The 25435-nt window shown below is 45.8% G+C and overlaps 1 protein-coding gene across 1 annotated transcript in view; it reads left to right on the top strand.

Moving 5' to 3' along the window:
- The first annotated feature begins 616 nt into the window (after positions 1–616).
- Positions 617–25435, top strand: part of rasgrp3 (RAS guanyl releasing protein 3 (calcium and DAG-regulated)) — a 161122-nt gene continuing 136303 nt past the window's right edge. Inside the window, exon 1 of the mRNA XM_072264870.1 lies at positions 617–864. The gene's annotated coding sequence lies outside the window, so the exon portion shown is untranslated. The remainder of the gene's footprint in view (positions 865–25435) is intronic.

Here is a 25435-nt window from a genome sequence, read left to right as displayed (position 1 = left end):
CTGCAATCAATATATTGAGATTCCAAGATCCAGAAGGGTAGGTTTGCAGAGACGAAGAAATGTTCTCAGCCAGACAGCCACAGAGGGACAGTCACTGAATATAGTCAGGACTCAATCACTGGAGCCTTCATTACTGAGGTGATCTAAGAACACAAGTTTCGGGCTGGAAAATGGTGAAGGGGCATGATTTTAGGAAGAGGCAAGCTGAGAGAGTGCACCTGCTTCTATTTATTATGTTGTTATATCAAACTAAACCTTTTTTAAAAACCATCTTAATGATTTAGTATAAGAAAGTAACACAAGTATAACTGACTATTTCGAACAAGACCCATGAAGCATGACATGATGCTGAAAAGAATTATTTAAATCACAGACAAAACTTTGGAGTTGCATTTAAAATACCCCTGTCTTGTTGAAAATGCTAAAGCTTTGTCTGTTTTCTTTAGAAACATTTCCTGCCTTTGCTACATAACCTAGGCAAAATGAAAAGAAATGTGTGGTGGTCCTATTTATAGTCACAGAAAGGAAAAAGGCTATGAATTCAGCAGGATGGACTAAGTTAGGAAAGAATAGGAGGAAGTGTGACAGCACTAAGCCAAGCAATCTGGAGCCAATACAGCCCAAAACAGTTGGAAACAGTATGCAGAACACTCTGCAGAGTTGTGGGATGTGGGTCACCCTCCAGACCGATCTCTTACCAAACTGTACCAGGGCTTCATGGTGAATTGGGACTTCAGGTTGACCTGCAGTCACAAGAGGTTGCTCCATTGTGCTGTGAAAAATTGGACTGAAACTTTGGAAACTTTGGAAAGCTTTTGAATATTGGACTGGATCTTCTACCACCAGTGAACAAAGAGGAACTAAGTAAGTCTGAGTTATGTTGTGTTGTGTTATTTCTGAAAAGTGGAGGTGGAGAAGTGTGCATTGTGAGTGAGAGTCTCGACCTAATACATTGCAATGTGTTCAAGCTACAAGTTTGCCATCAGGTACAGCTGAGACCAACACGCTCACTCACATCCAGACATTTATACAAACACACACACACACACACACACACACACACACACACACACACACATACATACGCACATGAATAGACACACATGCATCGTACACTCATTTAGGAACACACACATACATATATACTGTAGGTCAAGGCAATTACTATCAAATTACAGAGCAACCCTTGGTTTTGTTACGTTCTCTTGAATTTGTTTATGGAGGGAGGAGTTGATGGACGACCAGCACAAGGAAAATGTTAGCCTGATCTATTTGAATAAGGTAGTTGATGAAGTGCACAGTTTGTCCTGTTGACCTGTAACATTTTCTCCAACTAGATGTACAATGTTCACTCACACGGTGTGAAGTTGCACACTCAGATGTGGTGGTATCCGGCTACTGAGGTGCCATATCCTGTAATTTTCACTGGCACCATTAACTGGAGCTAGTGAGCTTGATACGGACTGTTGTGCTTCCTGCAGCCCACGACAATTGGAAACAAGTGCCCTTCACTGGCTGTGAAAATCTCTAAGATGTCCCAGAGCTGTGAGGGCTTTGTATAAATTCAAGTCCCTCTTTATTTTTTTGACATAAAACTCTCTCCACATCCCTTTGCCTGAGATTACACTGCACTAGTATATTCACTGACTGTGTAGACAAGACAGCACAGCAGTTTGTGCTGATGCCTCATGGCGTCCTGGGAACTGAGTTCGATCCTGACTTCGTGTGCTATCTGTGTGGCGTTAATATGTTCTCCTGTGACTCTCTGGGTTTCTACCAGGGGCTCCGGTTTCTTCCCAGCTCAGCCATGCTTGTAGGTGAGCAGGTTTCCGTGAGCTATCTCTTAGTGCAGGTAATAGGCCCAAATGAAGCAAAGTGTACCCGAGAGACCTAATGTGGGCACGATGGAGTCAGGAGGGGGGAATGAGGGTGACGGGGTGACTGTGATGACTGTTGGCATGGACCCAAAGGCCAAGCAGCCCATGAACACTACCTCACTACTTTTTAATTTCTATTTTTGAATTACTTATTTAATTTAACTATTCAGCTTTCTTCTTCTGTTGTTATGTATTGCTGCCACAAAGTCACCAAATTTCACTACACATGTCGGTGATATTAAACCTGATTCTGATTCTACACTGCACTGTAGGAAGTAAAAGCTAGTTTACAGGATAAAGGAAGTGATTTTGAAATAGCATCATTAACAAAGAGAAATTTCCACTGGTCTACTTATTAGGGAGTCTGAGTGAATCATTCCCCAGATTTAGGGATGGGTCTGTGGCCAGTGTAACATCAATGCCTCCATCAATGGGCTATTTCTACTCATATGTTTCACAGTTTGATGGTCTTATCAGGCCCCATTGTTTCTACTGCTATAAAGCTCTCACACAGAATAGCCTTCTATTCTAATGTGCATCAGTAATGTGACCACTTACTTCCTTATAGTCTTTGTGACTAAAGCTCCCGTCAGAGATGGCTGTCTTTACGACTGCTGCTGGGAAAAGTCTGGCTCCTGGTGCTCATGTGGGAGGAAGGGCTCTTAGATTAACACAGAGCACAAAGGATCATGAGTTTATGGAGTAGGATCTGAGCCCTCTTCTTACACCTAATGGGGCGGTACCAGGGTAAAACCAACCCTTTAATTGGGGAAGCATACTGTAAGATCAAACCAGGATTGTAAGTGTTTGTTGTGCTCACATAACATGATGATCCATGTCTTCCACCTCAAGGAGTAAGTGACTACTACAAACTGTGAAACCTTTGAGGGAGGAAATCATTTTTTAACTCCTAGACATTAAGTGCAAGTGAGATTGTCACCCGTAGGTTGCAAACACGTTGATCTGATGTGAAAGAGGTGATTACATTCAGCAGCTGATAATCTTTCACATGTTTAGTGCCAGTGGCAAGGATCATAGTCCTCACTGGAGCTTCTTATTTTGGAGATTTAGGATCACTTTATATACCAAATTGAAAACAATGGTTGATTTGTTGAGGGTTGGGTTTCAGAATGTAACAGTCAACAATAACAAGTCTTTGGATTTCCGTAGCCCCTTTCACATACTAAAATAGCATTAAACACATCACAGGATTAGTTTTAAAGAAAAAAAATCACAACGAGCCAAAGAAGGAGATAATGATAAAATGTTATCAAAGAGTTGGTTGCCAAGGGAGATAATAGAGAAGGGAGGAGTGGATAGAGGAGGAGAAGAAAAGATGGAGGGATTTCTGGACTTGAGGTCCAGGCAGCTGAAAGTGTTAATTATAAACACAAGAGGTTCTGCAGATGCTGGAAATCCAGAGCGACACACTTAAGGTGCTGAAGGAACTCAGCAGGTCAGGCAGAATCTATGGAAATGAAAAAGCAGTCAAAGTTTTGGGCCAAGACTCTTCATCAGGACTGCAAAGGAAGGTGGAAGATGCCAGAATAAGAAGGTGAGGGAGGAGACAGAGTACAAGCTAGAAGGTGATAGGTGAAGCCAGATGGTTGGGGGAGGGTATACCAAGTAAGAAACTGGGAAGTGATAGGTGGGAAAGGTAAAGGACTATAGAAGAAGGACTGTGATAGGTGAGGAGAGTGGGTCATAGGAGAACGAAAAGGTGGAGGGGCACCAGAGGGAGGTGACAGGAAGGTGAGGAGAAGAGGTAAGAGGGGGAAGAGGGCGTGGAAATGAAGAAGAGGGAAGGGGAATGGAGAAATCAATATTCACGCCATTAGGTTGGAGGCTACCTAGATAGCATGTGAGGTGTTGCTCCTCCAAACTGAGAGATGTCTCATCATGACAAAAGAGGAGGCCATGGACCAACATGTCAGAGTGGGATTAGGAACTGGAATTGAAATGGTTGGACACTGGGAAATCATGCTTTTGGCGAAACGAGTGTAGGTTTTCGAGAAAGCGGCACGATAGAGTATTGGTTAGCACAACGCTTTACAGTACCAGTGACCTGGGTCCAATTCCCACTGCTGCCTGTAAGGAGTTTGTACATTCCCCCGTGAGTGCATGGCTTTCCTCTGGGTGCTCTGGTTTCCTCCCACAGTCCAAAGACATACCAGTTGGTAGGTTAATTGGTCACTGTAATTTGTCCCATGATTAGGTCAGGATTAAATTGGAGGATTGCTGGGCTGAAGGATTAAAGGACTGGAAGTGCCTATTCCACACTCTATCTCAACGAATAAATTAATAAATAAATGAATTAAATAAGCATTCCCCACTCTACGCTGGGTCACATCAATGAAGAGGAAGCTGCATTGAATACAATGGACAACCCATCAGATTCACGGGTGAAATGTTGCCTCACCTGGAGGCACTGTTTGGCATTCTGAATGGAGGTGAATGGGCAAGTGTAGCACTTCTGCTGCTTGCAAGAATAAGTGCTGGCCGGGAGGGAGATTAGTGGGGAGGGACGTAAGTGTTAATTGCTGACAGAAGAGTAATATTGTTTGGAGATTTACAGGAAACCAGAAATGTAGCAGGAGAGGATTGCAGAGAGGCAGAGAGCTAATGTAGAAGCAATGATGAACATAGAGTATCGAACAGTACCATACAAACCTTTGGCCCATGCTGTTGTGCTGATATTTTAACCTACTCTACAATCAACCTAAACTTTCCCTCCCACATAACTGTCCATTTTTCTTCCATCCGTGAGCCCATCTAAGTCTCTTAAATGTCCCTAGTGTATCTGCCTCTACCACCACCCCTGGCAGTTCATTCCACGCATCAACCGCTCTCTATTTTTGAAAAAAGACCTCTAATATTCCTCCTATTCTTTCCTCCCAACACCTTGAATTTAAGCCCCCTTGTATCTGCTATTTGCCTCTGGACCATAGTGCATCCACAATGCATATATCACACACAACACGTAAAGCAAAATATTACCATTAATAAGCTAATTCAAAATGCAGGTAGTGCACTGCACAGGTAAACAGTAAGCAGCTTGCTGCCCTAGTGACGAGACCTTGGTGGTGGCAGAGTATGCATTAGTCTCACAGCCAGAGGGAAGAAGCTGTTACCCACTCTGGCAGTCCTAGTCCTGATGCTCTTGTACCTCCTTCCTGATGGTAAGTGGATCAAAGAGATTTTGGAATGGGTTGTAAGGATACTCAATAATGTCTCAGGCCTTTCCTCTACAACACTCCCAGTAAATGTAAAAACAGGGCGAGGGAAACCCTGGTGATCCATTGTGGTTTGTATTGTCCTCTGTCAGGTTTTACACTCTGATGCCTTGCAGCTTCTGAACCACACAATGATGCAGCCAGACAGGATGCTCTGATGGTGCTCCTGTAGAATGCTGGTAGAATGAAGGTGGGGAGCTTTCCACGCCTCGGTCTCCTCAGAAAATGTAGCTGCTGCTGTGCCTTCTTGGCTAATGAGGAATTGCCATGGGTTCAGGTTAGGTCATCCATTATGTGCACTCCAAGGAACTTCGTGATCTTCACTCTCTCCAAGGCAGAACCATGGAGAGGCAATGGTCGACCCTGCGCCTTCTTGATGTCCACAATCATCTCTTTTGTCTTGTCCACGTTGAGCAGTGGGTTGTTGTCTCAAACCATTTGACAAGCCTCTCTGCCTCCTCCCTGTATGCCGACCAATCATTGTTGCTGATGAAGTCAGCCACTATTGTATCATCAGTGAGCTCGATGATGCGGCTTGAGTTGGATGTGGCATTGCAGTCATGAGTCAGCAGCATGAACACTGGCCTGGGGAGAACCAGTGCTTGGCGAGATGGAACTTGAAATGTTGCTGCCAACTCGGAGTGACTGGGGTCTTTCTGTTAAGACGTTCAGGACCCAGTTACAGATACGGGTGCTGAGTCCAACTGAGGACAGTTCACTCACCAGCCTCTGAGGGTAGCCTCCAACCTGATGGCATGAACATCGACTTCTCTAACTTCCACTAGGCCCCACCTCCCCCTCGTACCCCATCTGTTACTTATTTTTATGCACACATTCTTTCTCTCACTCTCCTTTTTCTCCCTCTGTCCCTCTGAATATACCTCTTGCCCATCTTCTGGGTTCCCCCTCCTTTGTCTTTCTTCCCGGACCTCCTGTCCCATGATCCTCTCATATCCCCTTTTGCCTATCACCTGTCCAGCTCTTGGCTCCATCCCTCCCCCTCCTGTCTTCTCCTATCATTTTGGATCTCCCCCTCCCCCTCCAACTTTCAAATCCCTTACTCACTCTTCCTTCAGTTAGTCCTGACGGAGGGTCTCGGCCTGAAACGTCGACTGCACCTCTTCCTACAGATGCTGCCTGGCCTGCTGCGTTCACCAGCAACTTTGATGTGTGTTGCTTGAGCCTCTGAGGGATGATCGTGATAAATGCTGAGCAGTAGTCGATGAACAACAGCCTAGTGTATGAGGCATCGTTATCTCTGTGGAACAGCGTGGAGTGGAGGGACAAGGCTATGGCATCATCAGTGCACTGGTTTGGGCAGCAGGCAAACTGGTGTGGGTCCAACGTAGCTGGAAGTTGGGATTTGATACGATGCATTATCAGCAGATCAAAGCATTTCGTGATAGTTGAAGTCAATGCCACTGGTCGGTACTCATTTAGGCCAGATACCGTTGCTCTTAAGAATTAGTATTTTAAAACTGAATTACTGTGTCACCAATTGCATTTGTTGGCCCATGAGCATAGGGTGACAAGGATATTGGTGACAGACTTTTAGAATTGTTGGAGAGTGGAACATTGTTGATCAGCTGGGGTAAATCAGAATGGTAAGTATCAATAATGGTAGGGTTTGGATGAGGGTTTCAAGAGCACCTGCTTAGGCTGAAGTAGAGTCAGTGATGTTCTGGGGTTGAAATAGGCAGGTCTTTGTTATGTTGAAGATAGCTTTATTCCAGATTCAAATATGATACTGAGGCACTTCAGCCTCTGAGAATCAGCAGGAGAAGGAAAGGGTGGAGGCCAAGTACAGACTGAACACAACGGCTTTGATCTTCCCAATTTTATGTTGGAAGAAATTCTGTCTTATCTAGTCCTAGATGTCTGGCAGATTAGAAGGAGCAAGTGGGGTAAGAATGGTGAGAGGACTGAAGAGGAAGCTGGTGAGGTGTCTTTGGATCAGACTGCTGAAGGGCAGCAGGTATAAAATTAAACACAACGGATCATTGTGGGACTCTGGTGTGCAAGAGTGGGACGGAGAACTATCAGTGGCATCTGTTCGTCTCGCGAGACCACGGATCTGTGCCTGGAAAGGTTCTCCAGGGTGCAGACTTGGGCAAGGTTGTATGGAAGACCGGCAGTTGCCCAGGCAGCAAGTCTCCCCTCTCCACGACACCGATGTTGTCCGAGGGAAGGGCAAGGGCCGATACAGCTTGGCACCAGTGTCATCGCAGGGGTTGCCAGAACGAGGGGTTGAAGGCAACGTCGGGCTGCCTTAGGGACTCCAGCTCTAGATTTGTCCTCAGGGTTTACTCCCAAAGCCTTTCCCATGAGTGGATATGGCCACAAGACAGTGGAAGTTTGAAATCAGAGTTTTCCCTCACTTAGATGGACTGCCTTCCCAGGCTGACGAGCTCCATCTACCGGAAAGGGGAACTATTAACATTGATCTTTTAGATATGACTGCAGACATCCCACCCTGCAAAAACTCATTTCAGGGAGGTAGCACCATCAATTTGCCGGAGACTCCCGGAACTTCTGGGAGAGGTGGGATGTCTGCAATAGAGTAGCTCCTTAGCAGCTAGCCAGCTAGTTTAAATAATGTTAGCTATGCTAATGAACGAATGACACCTGTTAAACTCACCTCAACATGTCTTTTACAGTCTTAATCCACCATGGCCAATAGAAAAGTCACTGTTGCAAACAGTGCAGCGAGCAACACTGTCATTATTTTTGACCCCTATTAGGCAGGGGTACACTTTAGTGTAGTCTGAGGTGACGTACATTTTATATTTTCTTTTTTTTTTGGAACACTCTGCCGTGGCGCACTCTCACTCTCTCTCTCTCTCGTGCTCTCTCTCTCTCTCTCGTGGTCGCTCGCACGCTCTCGCTTGCTTTCTCTCTCGCACTCTCTCTCTCCCTCTAGTGCGCTCTCACCTGCTTTCTCTCTCGCGCTCTCGCCTGCTTTCTCTCTCGCGCTCTCGCCTGCTTTCTCTCTCGCGCGCTCTCTTGCACTCTCGCTTGCTTTCTCTCGTGCGCTCTCTTCTCTCGTGGTCGCTCTCGCGCTCTCTCTTGCTTCCTCTCGCTCACTCGCTCTCAAAAAAATTGATTTCTGTGATATTGTATATCATTTGTGGGCATCAGGGAGCCACTATTCATATGCGGGAGACTCCTGGAACTTCCGGGAGAGGTGGGATGCCTGTGACTGAATGTGACTGGTGTGGTCCCACATGTTTGGGCAATGGTGGGGATGTTGTTGGAGGAAGGTGCAGCCAACGATGTTAAGCACTGCATGGATGTAGCTATTTGTGCCTTCATGTTCACATCCTGATTCACAGCCTGACCATCATTTCCAGCAGGAACAATAAAGGGGAAGCCTATTATCTGAATGGTCAAGGATTCCAGAGCCCCGTGAGGGACAGGAGTCTGAGCATCTTATGCAAGGTCTGTGAAAGGGAAGTGAGGATATACAGCTGGGAAACAGGAAAGCTAACAGAATATAATTGCTCAATGCAGAAGAACTGAACACAAAATAGTGAAGATGTAATATAGTGCATTGGGGAGATCTCATCTGTGTACACTATTAGTCTCCCTGCAAAGGAGAGATATTGGATAATGGTTCAGAGAGTGTTTCCAGACTGATATCTAAACCATAAGATTATAAGACACAAAGGAGCTGAATTTGGTTATTCAGCCCATCGAGTCTTCCCTGTTATTTGGTCATGACTGATTTATTTTCCCTCTCAACCCCATAACCATTGATGCCCTGATATGGTTGTATGTCCTAGACTTGTATCAGAAGGGTGAAAAATGACTTACTTGGAAGATCCTAATGACCCTTGATAGAGAAGATGTGGAGAGGATGTTTTCACTTGTGAGAGGATCTAGAATTAGCAGTCACTATTTTTTTTTAAAACGTATGGTATTAACCATTTATAACAGAGATGAGATGCATTTTATTCTGCCATATCCCTACCATCCATGTACCTATCTAAACTTCACCCATTTTCTAGGAATGCAGTTCTCCCACAAAGCAAGAGTTCTTTGTAATGTGCTTTTCCTGAACTTCTCCACTTGTATGTACTTCATTCAGGCTGTCCTGATGGGGAGATAAAAGTTACTTTCCATTCTAGAAATTAATTTGTGGCTCATCATGTGGGAATCATTAGTTCTTTCCCTTCCTGTGTAAATATTACATCACAGGGTAGGGCCCTCCCCACCACTGATCCCATTTACAAGGAGTGCTGTCGCAGGAAGGATATCATCAAGGACTCTCCATCCAGGCCAGACTCACTTCTCGCTGCGGCTATCAGGAAGGAGGTACAGGAGCCTCAAGTTTCACACGACCATGTTCAGAGACAGTTATTACCCATCAGCCATAAGGCTCTTGAACCAGTGGGATAACGTCACTCACCCCAGCACTGAACTGATTCCACAATCTGGGGACTCATTGTTAAGGACTCTACAACTCATGTTCACGATATTTGTTGCTTATTTATTTATTATCACTACTATAATTTTTCTTGTTTTTTATTTTGTTTGTTGTCATTTGCACATTGGTTGTTTGTTTGTCTTTGTCATGTGCATTTTTTTTCACTGATTCTATTGTGTTTCTTTGTATTTTTCTGTGAATGCCCACAAGAAAATGAATCTCGGGGTTATATATTGTGATACATATGTACTTTGATAAAAATTTTACTTTGATCTTTGAACCACAGGGTTTGTATTTGAGATTTTTTAGGAAGGGGGTGGGGGAGGGAAATGGTACGGTAGCATAATGGTTGACACAATGCTTTACAGCATAGGTAACCAGGGTTCAATTCTCTCCACTGCCCGTAAGTAATTTGTATGTTCTCTCCATGAATGTGTGTGTTTCCTCTGGGTGCGCCAGTTTCCTCTCACAGTCCAAAGACGTACCAGTTGGTAGGTTAATTGGTCATTGTAAACTGTCTCGTGATTAGGCGAGGATTAAATCGGGGGATTGCTGGGCAGTGTGGCTCAAAGGGCCAGAAAGGCCTATTCCGCAGTACATTTCAATAAATATACAAACAAACAAATGAATAAGCACTGGAAACTGAAGCAACGCACATAAAAGTTGCTGGTGAACTCAGCAGGCCAGGCAGCATCTATAGGAAGAGGTACAGTCGACGTTTCAGGCCGAGACCCTTCGTCAGGACTAACTGAAAGAAGAGTGAGTAAGAGATTTGAAAGTGGGAGGGGGAGGGGGAGATCCAAAATGATAGGAGAAGACAGGAGGGGGCGGGATGGAGCCAAGAGCTGGACAGTTGATTGGCAAAAGGGATATGAGAGGATCATGGGACAGAAGGCCCGGGGAGAAAGACAGGGGCGGGAGGGAACCCAGAGGATGGGCAGGGGGTATAGTGAGAGGGACAGAGGGAGAAAAAGGAGAGAGAGAAAAAGAATGTGTGTATATAAATAAATAAATAACGGATGGGGTACGAGGGGGAGGTGGGGCATTAACGGAAGTTAGAGAAGTCAATGTTCATGCCATCAGGTTGGAGGCTACCCAGGCGGAATATAAGGTGTTGTTCCTCCAACCTGAGTGTGGCTTCCTCTTTACAGTAGAGGAGGCTGTGGATAGACATATCAGAATGGGAATGGGACGTAGAATTAAAATGTGTGGCCACTGGGAGATCCTGCTTTCTCTGGTGGACAGAGCGTAGATGTTCAGCAAAACGACCTCCCAGTCTGCATCGGGTCTCGCCAATATATAGAAGGGAGCACCAGACGCAGTATATCACCCCAGCTGACTCACGGGTGAAGTGTCGCCTCACCTGGAAGGACTGTCTGGGGCCCTGAATGGTGGTAAGGGAGGAAGTGTAAGGGCATGTATAGTACTTGTTCCGCTTACATGGATAAGTGCCAGGAGGGAGATCAGTGGGGAGGGCTGGGGGGACGAATGGACAAGGGAGTTGCGTAGGGAGCGATCCCTGCGGAACGCAGAGGGGGGGGGAGGGAAAGATGTGCTTAGTGGTGGGATCCCGTTGGAGGTGGCGGAAGTTACGGAGAATAATATGTTGGATCCGGAGGCTGGTGGGATGGTAGGTGAGGACCAGGGGAACCCTATTCCTAGTGGGGTGGCGGGAGGATGGAGTGAGAGCAGATGTGCGTGAAATGGGGGAGATGCGTTTAAGAGCAGAATTGATAGTGGAGGAAGGGAAGCCCCTTTCTTTAAAAAAGGAGGACATCTCCCTCGCCCTGGAAATTGAATGTTGCTTACTTCGAGTTAAACATTATATGTTGAACGCTCCATTGAGTATTTGATGTAGATTATTGAGTGTTGGTGTCTTTATGTTGGGTATTTATTTCTAGTTATGAAGTGTAGGTTCCAGTTGTTGATTGCACAGTATTAGGTTTCCTAATGGACGTTAAAGTCTGGTGGAATGAGATCATCCAAAAGTCCTAGGGCTAAAAACTACCCATTAATGCTGACTCGTACTGGCTTCTTAACCAAAAATGTAGAATTTAAAAACCCTGCTATTATCTTCCAGCCCTGTCCTTGTTTTTCTTGGTTTCTGTGGCCTTTGACAGCCTCAGATGTTCTCTATAATCTTCTATTCCTTTGCTTTTATTTGGTTATTTGTGCATCATGCCTTTCCTTCACAACAATATTAGTGGTACAAATTTTCAAAGATTCAAAAGCAGATTTCTTATGAAAGTATTATATGCATGCAGTATACAACCCTGAGATTCACCTTCTACACAGACAGCCGCAAACAGAGAAACACCATTTCAAAGAAAACATAAAATGCCCAAAGTGAAAAAATAAAAAGAACAAGTCGTGTAAATGGCAAAAAATGAACGAGAAACACACAGAATATTCAACCTCTTCTTGCACTTTGCAGCTTCACTTTACTCACCTTATGGAAAAATTTTCTGTAAATTCATAATCTGATCAAGTTCACTTTCTTCAAAGTTGCTCCTCTAGGCTTTATGCATTTAATATTGTCCTTTGTCATGCCAGCTAAGTGCTTGGAAATGCTTTTTTGTATGTTTTGCTTCAGTATTTAGCATCGGCATTCAGATATCGGCCAAATGTTTGTTACATTATCTGTCTCCTATGCTTTATGGTAATGAGAATTTTAGAAGAATCAGAATCAGGTTTAATATCACCGGCATATGTCATGAAAGTTGTTGTCTTTGCAGCAGCAGCGCAATGCAATACATAATAAAGGAGAAAAAAACATGAATTATATTAAATATATATACAGTATATTACAGAGTTCAATTAAATAAATAGTTCAAAAATAAAAATCAAAAAAGTATTGAAGTCATGTTCATGGGTACAATGTCCATTCGGAAATCGGATAGCAGAGGGGAAGAAGCTGTTACTGAATCATTGAGTGTGTGCCTTCAGGCTCCTGTCCCTCCTCCCTGATGGTAGCAATAAGTAGAGGGCATGTCCAGGGTGATGGAGGTCCTTAATGATGGGTGCCAACTTTTTGAGGCATTGCTCCTTAAAGATGTCCTGGATACTACAGAGGCTAGTGCCCATGATTGAGCTGACTAAATTCACAACTTCCTGCCATCTTGTTTCAATCCTGTGCAGCAGACACCCGCCCCATACCATTAATGCAGCCGGTTAAAATGCTCTCCACGGTACATCTGTAGAGATTTGTGAGTGCCTTTGGTAACATACCAAATCTCCTCAAACTCCAAATGAAATATAGCAGCAGTCATGCCTTTGTAGCTGCATCGATATGTTGGGTCCAGGTTAGATCCTCAGAGATATTGACACCCAGGAACTTGAAATTGCTCACTCTCTCCACTTCTGATCCCTCGAGGAGGACTGATGTGTGTTCCCTTGCTTACCCGTCTGAAGTTCAGAATCAGTTCTTTGGTCTTACTGACGTTGAGTGCAAAAGTTATTGTGTAAGCTGGATATTTTTGTTGCTGTAATGATGATCAGGTGTTTGACACGTTCAACATTTACAACTTGCTGACTAAAGACTGCTTGCTACTGTTTGTTTCATGTTTGATGTTTGGACATTTGGTACTGGTAATAAATTATTTTATGTGCTGCAGTGGATATTCAAGGCAGGTTATTGGACCTTTGTTGGGTATATAATACCAGATGTCTGAGGCTGTAAATGAAACTTTCATACTGTCATATCCATCATTTGATTGGTATTAGATAATTGAAACCAAAAGAGAAATACTCAGCAGGTCAGGCAGTATTTATGGAGAGAGAAACAAGGATAACATTTTGGGTCATCCACACCTTATCTGAAGCATCTTCAGCATCTTGAGGGTCTGGTTTGTAATTGGGCATTAATGGTCTCTATAGTTTGTTGGCTGCTATTTGTATTATACAATACATGTTTAGCAGAAATGGCTAATATAAGAGGTGATATTTTTAAGATGATTGGAGGAAGTTTAAGGGGAATGTCAGGGGAATGTTTTTTTATACAAAGCGGTGGTGCATGTGGGTGGTGGGATGGAGATGTAGGCATCTGTTAGTCTCGTGAGACCATGGATTTGCGCCTTGGAAGGTTTCCAGGGCGCAGGCCTGGGCAAGGTTGTATGGAAGACCGGCAGTTACCCATGCTGCAAGTCTCCCCTCTCCACGCCACCAATGTTGTCCCAGGGAAGGGCACTAGGGCTGATACATCTTGTCACCAGTGTCGTCGAGAGCAATGTATGGTTAAGTGCCTTGCTGAAGGACACAACACGCTGCCTCAGCTGAGGCTCGAACTAGCGACCTTCAGATCACTAGACCGATGCCTTAACCACTTGGCCACGCTAAGTGGAGATACATCTCTAGCAAAAGGAGGTCTGCTAGCCTACAGGTCACCTTTGTTCAAAGTGTAGCACCTGCTTAATCCTCTGGTCAGGGTCACAGGAAGCCATGGGAGCAGATGGTGGATGGTTGTATGAGCACCTGGTGCACATCACAAGTCCTGGTTATGCGACCACTGACGCTAGGCGGACAATCCCTGAAGAGCTTTGATAATGGCTGGGGTCACCTGCCTGGTAAAGGCACTGCTCTGAAGAAAGCAATGGCAAACCACTTCTGTAGAATTTGCCAAGAACAATCATGGTCATGGGACCATGATCACCCACGCCATACGACACGGCACATAATGGTGATAATGATGGTGATGATGGGGGGGCACATGAAACATGTTGCCATTTGTGGTGGTAGAAGTTGGGACATTAGGGAGAGAAGCAGATGGATGATAGATAGGTGGGGGGCTATTGGAGGGAAGTGTAAATTGATCTTATTGTAGGTTAAGAGGTAGGCACAACATTGTGCACTGTGCTGTATTCTTCCACATTCTATGCTCAATGTTTCCTTCCTCTCAGCCAAAGGACTGATACACCTTTGATTCTCTGTAATTTTCCCATTGTCCATCAAGAGAAATTGTTCTGATAGTTCTGCACTGCAGGACTGCTTTGACCATGCAAACTGCCGAATGTTCAGGCAGGCTGCTACCTATGTCAACCACGTTAACACTGAGGAAAAAGTGGATTCGGTGACCAGCTACATACAGAAGTGTACTGAGGATGTTACCATCATGAATCACATCCAGGTGAGGGCAAATCAGAAGCCATGAGCTTACCGTGGAGGTCCATGCCAGGCTGAGGGAACGTGGTGCCTTTAGATTGGGGGAGGTAAGAACTGTGCTTTCCTGCTCCATCAGGAAGGTGAAATGGGAGCATTCTCAGAGAACTTCCAGCCACTTCTGCGATACCAGAGAAACGAGGAGCAGGTTGCAGGGAACTCGGCGGATTACAGACTACAAGGCTACCCTGCACCAGGATGTTTCACTCCCTGAGAGGCAGAATTTCTTCTACACTCAGTTTGATGTGCAGAGCAAAATGCTGAAGTGGAAGGCATCCCTCTCCTCAGAGGAGAGACACACCGCTGGCTGAAGCTGAGGTAAGGAAGACCTTGGCCTGAGTCACCCCACGCAAAGCTGTGGGGCCTGATAATATACCAGGTCATGTTTTGAAAGATTGTTCTGCCCAGCTGACTGCTATATTCAATATCTCTCTGCAACAATCCAGTCTCCTTGGTCTTCAAGACAGCAGCCATCACTCCAGCACCAAAGAAGGCGACTGTAACCTGCCTAAATGACCATTGTCCGGTGGCATTAACATCAACCATTATGAAATGCTTTGAATGGCTGGTCATGGAGTGCATTACAGCCCTTCTCCCGGCTATCATCTATCGCTCAAATTGATCCACTGCTGATGCAGTAGCCTCTGTCCTGTCTAAACCTGGAAAGTGGGGTCCCGTATGCCAGACTGCTGTTTATAGACTTCAGTTTGCCTTCAACACCTTCATATCCCAGACACTGGTGGGGAAACGGTCCTCGCTGGGTCTCAACGCCCCTCCCTCTGTAACTGGATCCTGAACGGAAAGGCCACAGTCAGCCCATGTGGGCAGTATGTCTCTCGTTCCATTACGCTGAGCACTGTCACTCCCCAAGGCTGTTCACACTGCTGACACATGGCTGTGTCATAGAATCCAGCTCAAACCATGTCATCAAGTTTGCGGATGTCACAGCAGTGGTTGGCCTTATCAAGAATGATATTGAGACGGAGTATACAGAGGAAGTAGAGTGACTGGTGGATTGGTGTGAAAAGAACAACCTAAGCTTGAACATGGAGAAGATCAAGGAAATCATTGTGGGTTTCAGGAAGCTGCAGATGAACTATCCCCCTCTGAGAATACATGTCTCCTTCGTAGAGAGAGTTAAGTGCACTAAGTTCCTGGGAGTTCACATCATGGATGATCTCAAATGATCCCTTAATATCACCTCCCTGAACAAGAAGGCACAACAACAGCTCCATTTCCTAAGAAGATTGAGGCAAGCCCCACTCTTACTGTGTTTTACAGGAAAACTATTGAGAGCATTCTGATAAGTTGCATCTCCATCTGGTATGGGAGCAGTGGAGTATCAGACGAGAAGTCCTTTCAGAGGACTGGGAGGATCATAAGGGTCTCTCAACCATCTATCGGGGCCAGTTGTCAGGAGTGCTGCATACGCAGGGCCCGTAGTATTATTAAGGATCCCACCCATCCATCCAGCATCTTCTTTGACTTTCTACCATCAGGCAGGAGACTCTGATGCATAAAAACAAAAATGGTCAGGATAAGAAACAGTTCCTTCTCTCAGGCCACTAGGCTTCTGAACTCCTGGCCACACCATTTTCAAAGTGTCACCAGTTAATCTGTTCCGTACCTGACAATATTTAATATTAATGCACTTTAGTTTGTTATTTACACGTGATTCATTTGTAGATTTTACCCTTAGCTTCATAAGTTATTGTGTTATGTGTACTACTGTGGTTTAAACTGTGCTTTGAACCCTGGTTCAAAGAAACGTTTTGTTCTATATACATTATATGGTTATATAAGTTATATACATGTATATAGTTGAATGACAATAAACGTGACTTGACGTGGCTTGATTAGGAAGCAAGGAAATAGCAGAAAGATTAAACAAATAATTTTGTGTCTGAATTCATACAAGAATTTATAAGAAAGCTTTCTGAATATTTGTAGAACAACAGGACCAGAGTGAATGAGGAGCTGACAGTAATTAGCATCAATAAGGAACCAGCAATGGAGAAATTAATGGGACTAGAGGTCAATAAATCCCCAGGACTAGGTGAAGTGCACCTCTAGATTTTGAAAAAGTCAATTGATACACTGTCATCTACAAAAATTCAATGGAACCTAGAACCAATTCACAGATGTAATCCCATAATTTAAGAAAACAGGAAACTACAGATCTGCTTGCTTAACATCAGTAGCAGGCAAAATATTAGAATTAATTGTTAATGAATTGGAATTGGACTTGGGTTATTATCACATGTACTGAGATACAGTATAAAGCTTGCCTTGCATGCTGTTTGTACTGATCGAATGCCCAGTGCATTGAGGTAGAACAAGGTAAAACAATAACAATGCAGATTAAAGTGTAACAGCCACAGAGAAAGTGTGGTGCTGGCCAGCAGAAAAATGCAAGATCATAATGAGGTCTATGGTGAGGTCAAGTGTCTATCTTATTTAACTAAGGAACCATTTAGTAGTCTCATCACAGTGGGGTAGAAACAGTAATTGTGCCTACTGGTACGTGCTTTCAGGTTTGTATTTTCTGCTCAATGGAAGAGTGAAGAAGAAACTGCTGAAATAAGGACTCTGGGGTAGCGTGCTGGAGAGTGTTGTAGATTAGAGGGACTTTGGAGCACAAGTACATGATTTAAGCTCAAATTTATTGCCATTCCACATACACATGTAAACAGAATATCGTTCCTCTGGGGCTGAGGTGCAGGACACAGTACATACAGTCACACACAGCACAGATAGTTATGATTTACCAATTTTTGCACGTCCCTGAGCGGCGTGGCCTAAAAATTGATGAGGCATGGATTGTTGTCCTAGAGCCATGTTTCTGCAAGAACAAACATGCAGCAGTTCCTCGTCTCCTGCTGGGTCAGCTGCAGAAGGAAATCCATCTTGTCTTCCAGGGTGTGAACGCTGGAGAGCAGCGCTGACAGGAGAGTTGGCCTGCAGGGGCCAATCCCGACCCAGCACGGATTCCAGCACACCTACAATGCTTCTGTATGCTCCCACACTGCCTCCAGGGTGGCTGCAGCAGGCAACGCCTTGCAACAACCGTGCAACAACCCAAGGCCACACAACCCCTCTGCCATCAGTCTCACCAATGAACTAATGAACCAGACTTATAGTATTCTGTGTTGCCAATGTCCTGCAGGGTCTTGTGATCACAACATAAAACATTTGGGACAAACACTGGAACGATTTTTTGGACTGGACTAATCAGAATGTGCCCTGAAAGTGAACTCATAGTTAGACAGGGTGGTCAATTCATTAACGTGATGCCACTATTAAGTGGAATTATCCCAGTATTCCGCCAATAGCTATTCCTCAAAATTAAAGATTGTCTGCTCATGGTAACGTAAGTTTTTGTGGCATCTTGATGTGTGCGAAGTCAGTGCAATTTTCTTTACATTGAGATAGTGTCCACACTTCATTGACTGTGAAATGCTTTGGAATGAAATAAAATGTGATACTCCTCTTCAAGCTCTGCTTCTTTTTACTGTCCTCTCTGAGGCTCTCTGCCAAGCAGCAGGCGGGTAGCCAATGTTCAGTAGCCATAAAGGGAAAAATATTTTTTTTCTGTTTTAAAGTTTAATGTATTCCTGGAATAGGGATTGAAAACAATTTGCTAAATATTACTTATGACTGGTATTACCACATGTGCTGAGGAAAGGAACCTGTGCCATAAACAACAGTTCGTAGTAAGTCTGTGATTAAAATGACGCATCCTGCCAGATTTGCTCTTCAATATCCTTGTGCTAATTCAACTGGAGAGAGATTTGTTGATCTGCCATAAGAGAGGGTTAGGGTGACCCACCATCCTCTGTGAGTCAATTTATTACATTAATTTAATTTGCTTTCCATGCAACGATTTCAGAGAAATACTCCAGCAATCAGCTAAAGTAGAGCCACGAACTATCAACATATTCTACATCCATTAGAAGAATGTGATACTTAGAGTACATGTGCTGAAATATCACAAGATGTGAATTAAATTTGAACACTAGTGAATAGTTCATCCACAGCACAGGCGTTTAAGTGAAGTTTGGATAGGTACGTGGATGGTAGGGGTGTGGAGGGCTTTGGTCCTAGTGCAGGTCGATGGGAGTAGGCAGCTTAAATGGTTTTGGTATGGACTAGATGGGCCAAAGGGCCTGTTCCTGTGCTGTAATTTTCTATGACTCTACGTACCAAACAATGGGATGAATAGCGGCTCATTCTCCATCATTTTGATTTTGGGTTGCTTATTAGCCAGGTGTTGGCACGTGGCCAAGTGGTTAAAGCATTCGTCTAGTGATTTGAAGGTCGCTAGTTCGAGCCTTGGCTGAGGCAGCGTGTGTGTCCTTGAGCAAGGCACTTAATCACACATTGCTCTGCGAGGACACTGGTGCCAAGCTGCATGGGTCCTAATGCCCTTCCCTTGGACAACATCGGTGGCGTGGAGAGTGGAGACTTGCAGCATGAGCAACTGCCGGTCTTCCATACAACCTTGCCCAGGCCTGCGCCCTGGAAGCCTTCCACGGCGCATATCCATGGTCTCGTGAGACTAACTATATATAAATATATATATATATATATATATATATTAGCCAGGACTCTGGATAAAAAGTTAAAGAATACATTGTGCTTCAAACCAGACACCACTGTGTTAGGAATAGGCAAAGTATGTAGTGCAATGGGCACACAGTTACTGAGTTTGAGGCATGGAGTCATAGAATATTGTAGTATAAAAGCAGGTCCTTTGGCCCATCTAGTCTGTTACGAAACATTAATCTGCCTCCTCCCATTGATGCGTACCTGGAACTTCCACACCCCTCCCATCCACGTACCTACCCAAATTCCTCTTCAATGTTGAAATTGAACCTGCAACCATCACTTCTGCTGGCAGCTCGTTCCACACTCTCACCACCCACTGAGTGAAGAAGTTCCCCCTCATGTTCCCCTTAAACTTTTCACCTGAACACATGACTTCTAGCCTCACCCAACCTCAGTGCAAAAGTTCTGCTTACATTTACCTAATCTGTACAACTCATAATTTTGTATACCTGCATCAATTGTCCCTCATTCTCCTACACTCTAGGGAATGAATTTCTAACTTATTCAACCTTTCCTTATAACTCAGGTCCTCACGTCTTGGCAACATCCCTGTACATTTTCTCTGTACTCTTTCAATCTTATTGATGGATTTCTTGTAGGGACCAGAAGTGCACAATACTCCAGATTACACTCACCACCATCTTGTAAGATAACATCCCAACTCCTGCACTCAATACTTTTACTTATGGCCAATGTGCGCAAAGATTTCTTTACAACCTTGTCTACCTGTGACACCACTTTCAAGGAGCTATGGGCCTGTATTCCCATATCCCTTGTTCTACTGCAATTCTAGTGCCCTGCAGCTCATCATGTAGGTCCTGCTATTGTTTGCCCTCCCAAAGTGCAACACCTCCTACATGTCTGCATTAAATTCCATCTGCCATTTTAAGCCCATTTTTCCAGGTGGTCCTGATCTCAAGGCAAACTTTGATTGTCTTCATCACTGTCCACTACGACCCCAATCTTGTCATTAGCTTAGCAAATACAATGATCCAGTTTACCACATTATCACCCAGATCATTAATATTGACAACAAACAACAACAGACCCAGCACTGAGCCCTGTGGCACTCCACTCCAGTCAGAGAGGCAACCATCTTCTACCAGGGGCTGGTTTCTCCCACAAATCCAGGGTCTACTACCTCATCTTGAATGCCAAGCAGCCTAACCTCCTTGACCATAATCCCATATTGGACCTTGTCAAAAGTCTTGCTGAAGTCCATGTAGATAACACCCACTGTTTTGCAGTCATCAGATTTCCTTGTAATATCCTCAAAAAACTCTAGAAGATTGATTAGACACAACCTACCGTGCACAAAGCCATGTTGACTATCTCTAATCAGTCTCTGTCTATCCAATACTTACATGACTCTTAGGATACCTTCCAATAACTTATTTACTACTGATGTCAGGCTCACCAGCCTAAAATTTACTGTATTATTCTTAGGGCTTTTCTTATATAACAGAACAATATTAGCTATCCTCCAATCCTCCAGCACCTCACTTGTGGCTAAGGACATTTTAACTCTCTCAGCTAGGGCCCTTGCAATTTCTGCTCTGGCTTCCCACACAGTCCAAGGAAACACCTTGTCAGGCCCTGATGAGTTACTGACACTAATCTTCCTCAAGACAGCAAACACCTCCTCCTCTGTAATCTGTATACTGTCCATGACTGCACTGTTGCTTTGCCTCAGTTCTCTAGACTCTGCGTCCATATCCCAAGTAAATACGGATACCAAAAATGCATTTAATATCTTCTCCATCTCTTATGGCTTCATGCGTAGGTGACCACTCTGATCTTCCACAGGATCAATTTTGCTCCTTGCTATCTTTTAGCGTTTTATATATTTGTAGAAGCTCTTGGGATTGTCCTTCATCTTTGCTGCTAGAGTAACCTCATGTCTTCTTTTAGTCCTCCTAATGACCTTTTCACGTGTTCTCTTGCATTTCTTACACTCCTCCAGTACCTCGTTTGTTCCTTTCTGCCTGTACCTGCTATACACCATCTTCTTTTTCTTAACCACGCTGTCAATATCTCACAAACACCTGTGATCCTTGCCTTTTACCCTAACAGGAAAATACAATCTCTGTACATTCAAAATTTCACTTTTGAAGGCCTTTCACTTACCAAGTATGTTTTCGCCAAAAGAACAACTTGTGTAATGGACACCTACATAGACTTCTGTCAACTACCTTATCTCATTCCCTAATAAGAGATCTATTATCGCACACTCTTGAACTTAAAATAAAGGAAACCTTAGGGGACAGTGATCATAATATGATAGAACTCTCCCTGCAATTTGAAAGGGAGAAGCTGAAGTCAAATGTATCAGTATTGCAATGGAGTAAAGGGACTGAGAGAGGAGCAGGCCAAAGCTGATTGGAAGGGACACTAGCAAGGATGATGGCAGAGCAACAATGGCTGGAATTTCTGGGAGCAACCTTAAGCTCCGTAATCAAATCTGGTTCATTACACAACACCCAGTGCAGAATAGCTAGACCCCTAGTGGGCTCAACCACAAGCTGCTCTAAAAACCAACTCATGTGCATTTTACAATTTTTCCCTCTTGGAATCCAGCACCAACCTACTTTTCCCAATATACCTGCATGTTGAAAACCCCTAAGAGTATTGTAACATTGTCCTTTTGACATGACTTTTCTACCTTCCATTGTAATTTGTAGCCCACATCCTGGCTACTGTTCAGAGGCATGTATATAATTCCCATCAGGACATTTTTAACTTTGCAATTTATGAAATAATCCCACAAGGATTCTACATCTTCTGATTCTCTGTCATCTTTTTCTGAGAATTCGATTTAATTTTTTGCCCACACAGGGCCTTGCCACCACCATCCCCCCACCCCCCAGTCTACCAGCCGGCCCTTTCAATAATGTGGCTCTCCAGGGGTGTGGTCGACAGCCCGCCCAGCATTCCTAATGACCGGTGCTATTAATTATTCTTGTCTTAAAATGCTTTTGTGGGATTGTGGTGTGATGTTCAAATTCAGTTATTGTTACATTTTAGTTTGGGTTATACAGTTATTTGCTCAACACACACAAAATGCTGGATGAACTCAGCAGGCCAGGCAGCATCTATGGAAAAGAGTACAGTCAACATTTTGGGCCGAAACCCTTCGGGAGATAGGTCCTGCCGAAGGGTTTCGGTCTGAAATGTCGACTGTACTCTTTTCCATAGATGCGGCCTGCCCTGCTGAGTTCCTCGGGCATTTTATGTGTGTCGCTCAGATTTCCAGCACCTGCAGATTTTCTCCTGTTTGTGACAGTTATTTGCCTGTGTGTTTCTGGGTCACCCTGACTGTAACTGGGGTGTGCAATAAACACCTCCTCCGTCTGTATGTGACTGATGGATTCTCCCCCTGGGTCAGGGTGCCTGGCCTGCTTTAGTGCTTGTCGCAATAAAACCAGCAGTCGAGCTAAATGAGCTTCTCTTGTCTGTCATAATGGACCGAATGCTTGCCACTTTGGTGCTAGGAGTGGGATTAGAAATTGATGGCGGGATTGAAGAACGACGGTATCAGACCTGGGGAATAAGTCGAAGGGCCTCCCCTGCGCACTCAGACAGGGTCCTGAAGGTGGACCCCTTACCCAGTGGGAGGACCTGGGAGCCAAGCACCGTGCCTTCCCAGGGAACCTGATAGGGTGAGAGTACCCAGGCTTCCCAACACGGTGGAGCACGTCACCAGCCTCCCTTGTTCTGAGGAACCAAAGATGCTGTAGCTATGGGAAGATGGGCAGCATGGCAGGCACCGTAGACGCCACCAGAGCAAGAGGAAGGCCAATGGGCCTCAGCAATTCATGCCACAAAGTCCACCCTGAAACCCACCAGATACAATGATGCCAGCCGCCTGGAGCCTTACCGGCACAAGTCAAACTTGCTGCATGGCACAACGGGTGGACCCTCACTGAGATATCAGTGCACCTTGCCCTGCGAGCCCTCCTCGACCTAACGCCGGCTGAGCAATGTGACTACAGGGCCCTCGTAGTGGAGTTTTAAGCAGAGGCCTTTGGAGGGAGCAATGAGGGATGAACTGGGCAGCAGGCAGCGCCATGTGGGAGAAAGCCTAGGGGCATTCGCGGCAGATCTCCGTCACAGTGCCCGGCATGGCTACCCATAGTTCCCTCCTGTGGCACAGGAAGAGCTTGCCCTCCACAACTTTGTAAAGGAGCTGAGGCTGGGATGCCTTCGGCAGCACATTTGCCTGACATCACCATCGTCGCTGGCCGAGGTGGAGAGGGCAGATGCAATTTTAGCCCTGCGAGGCTTTCCAGCAGCGCCCTATATGCCACAAACCTGGGCTTGTGTTCCTGGGGTGAAGGAGGAGATCGACGAAGAGGAGCCTGTAAAGTGTTGCACCCTCCCTGTCGCACGCCACAGAGCGATCTCCCCAGCCAGTGTGGCAGGGCAGGCCATGTGGCCCGGGTCTGCCCCACACCAGCTTCACGCCCACAGCCCCGTGCAGGAAACACCGAACAGGCGACACCACCAGAGACTACCAGCAGAACCCCTCTCACGGTGCCTCTCCGGGTGGGCCATTTGGCTAAAGATCAAGGCTTATATGTTGGCCTGCGTGGTGGAGGACACCAGATGCCATGCATTGGTGGACACAGTGTCAACCATCACCATCATCCGTCCGGGAGTCCTCCCCAAAATGGACCAGCTATCCCCGCCTAGGTGGACAACAACGGTAGTCCAGCTGACTACGGTCACCAGCGACTGTGCAGCACTGAGAGGGAAGGGGTGGCTGTGAACCTCACTGGGGAAAAGTGGTGGAGCATGAGGTGTGGCTCGCCGACATCCGGGAGGCCTGCATCTTTGGGCTGGGCCCGCTGCCCCACTGGGGGGCCTCTGTGGATGCGCCGGGGGCAACACTCTACCTTGGTGCTGAAGCCACGGCCCTCTGGCAGGGCAGCTCCAGGAGGTGGACCTGGTGGAAACAGTGACAATCACCACAGGTCTTACAGTGGCCCACCACAATGCAGCACGCCCTGCAGCGGTTCAACACAGCACAGCGGAACCAGGGGCAAGAGGCGGTGGCGGTGCTTCAGGTGGCAGATGGTGGCAAAAGGTGGACCTCCCCACTATTGGCCAGTAGGTGAGTGATACCCTGCTGGCCCAGGTGAGGGGATGGCTATGAGTGAGACTGGACAGTGTCCCTGTACTCTCGCCAGGGAACACTGGAGATGCACGATGGGTTGCTGTTCCAGCTCCAGCAGCTTTCCGATGATGACAGTCACCTCCTGTGGTCCCCCAGGGGCTCCATGCACGATTCCGTGGCTGGTGCATGGGCTGGTGGGGACGGCCATTTCGGGGTCGCAAAGACATTGGGCAAACTGCGGGAATGCTTTTACTGGCCTGGGAGGACAGCGGAACGGTTCGTGCACTGCTGTGATGCTTGCAAGTCTCAGAAGGAACTGGGCCGCCAGTCTAGGGCGTCAATGCAGCAGTACCAGTATGGGACTACTGTCCCACCACGCTTGGAAGCCGCTGGAAGGGACTGGAACAGGTGATCTACCGGATCTCCAATATGGTATTCTGGGTGCAGTTGCCTGAGCAGCAGAAGGCAGTCGTGCTGCACTGGAGCTGGTTCGCGCCATGTTATCCCTTGGCCACCACTGACCCAGCGAGACTGAAGGCAGGAAGTGACACTCTGAGTGCCCTGTCTTTTGCCTCACCAAACACCAAACGCCATGGGGGTGGTGGAGTGAGCTGCTGGCACCCCACGGCACTCCGGATGGTGACGTCAACCACCACCTGTCCTTCCTGTCAATTTCCTCTCCCTCTCCTGTCAGTCACCGAGCTACCTGCCTCCTGAAACTGAAGGGTGACTGCTTCCCTGTAGCTCCCACTTACTGCCTTCTCACTTTCCCTTATAAGCCGAAGGAAATCGAGCTGTAGCTCCAGTTCCTTAACGTGGTCTCTGTGGAATGCTGCTCAGTGCGCTGGTCATCCCGGAGCCTGGAGGTCTCCCTGAATTCCCACATCTCACACAAAGATCACAACCCAGCCCCTGGAGCCATCCTCACTGCTCTAACTATGCACTAACAGATGAAGAATGAAGAAGAAGAAATTTCCCAGAAGTTAACCTTGCATCCTGAACACATTTGACAAACTCTATC

This window comes from Mobula birostris, chromosome 8, assembly GCF_030028105.1.
Source record: "Mobula birostris isolate sMobBir1 chromosome 8, sMobBir1.hap1, whole genome shotgun sequence".
In the NCBI taxonomy this organism is placed as follows: Eukaryota; Metazoa; Chordata; class Chondrichthyes; order Myliobatiformes; family Myliobatidae; genus Mobula; species Mobula birostris.
This window is presented reverse-complemented; position numbering and strand designations above follow the sequence as displayed.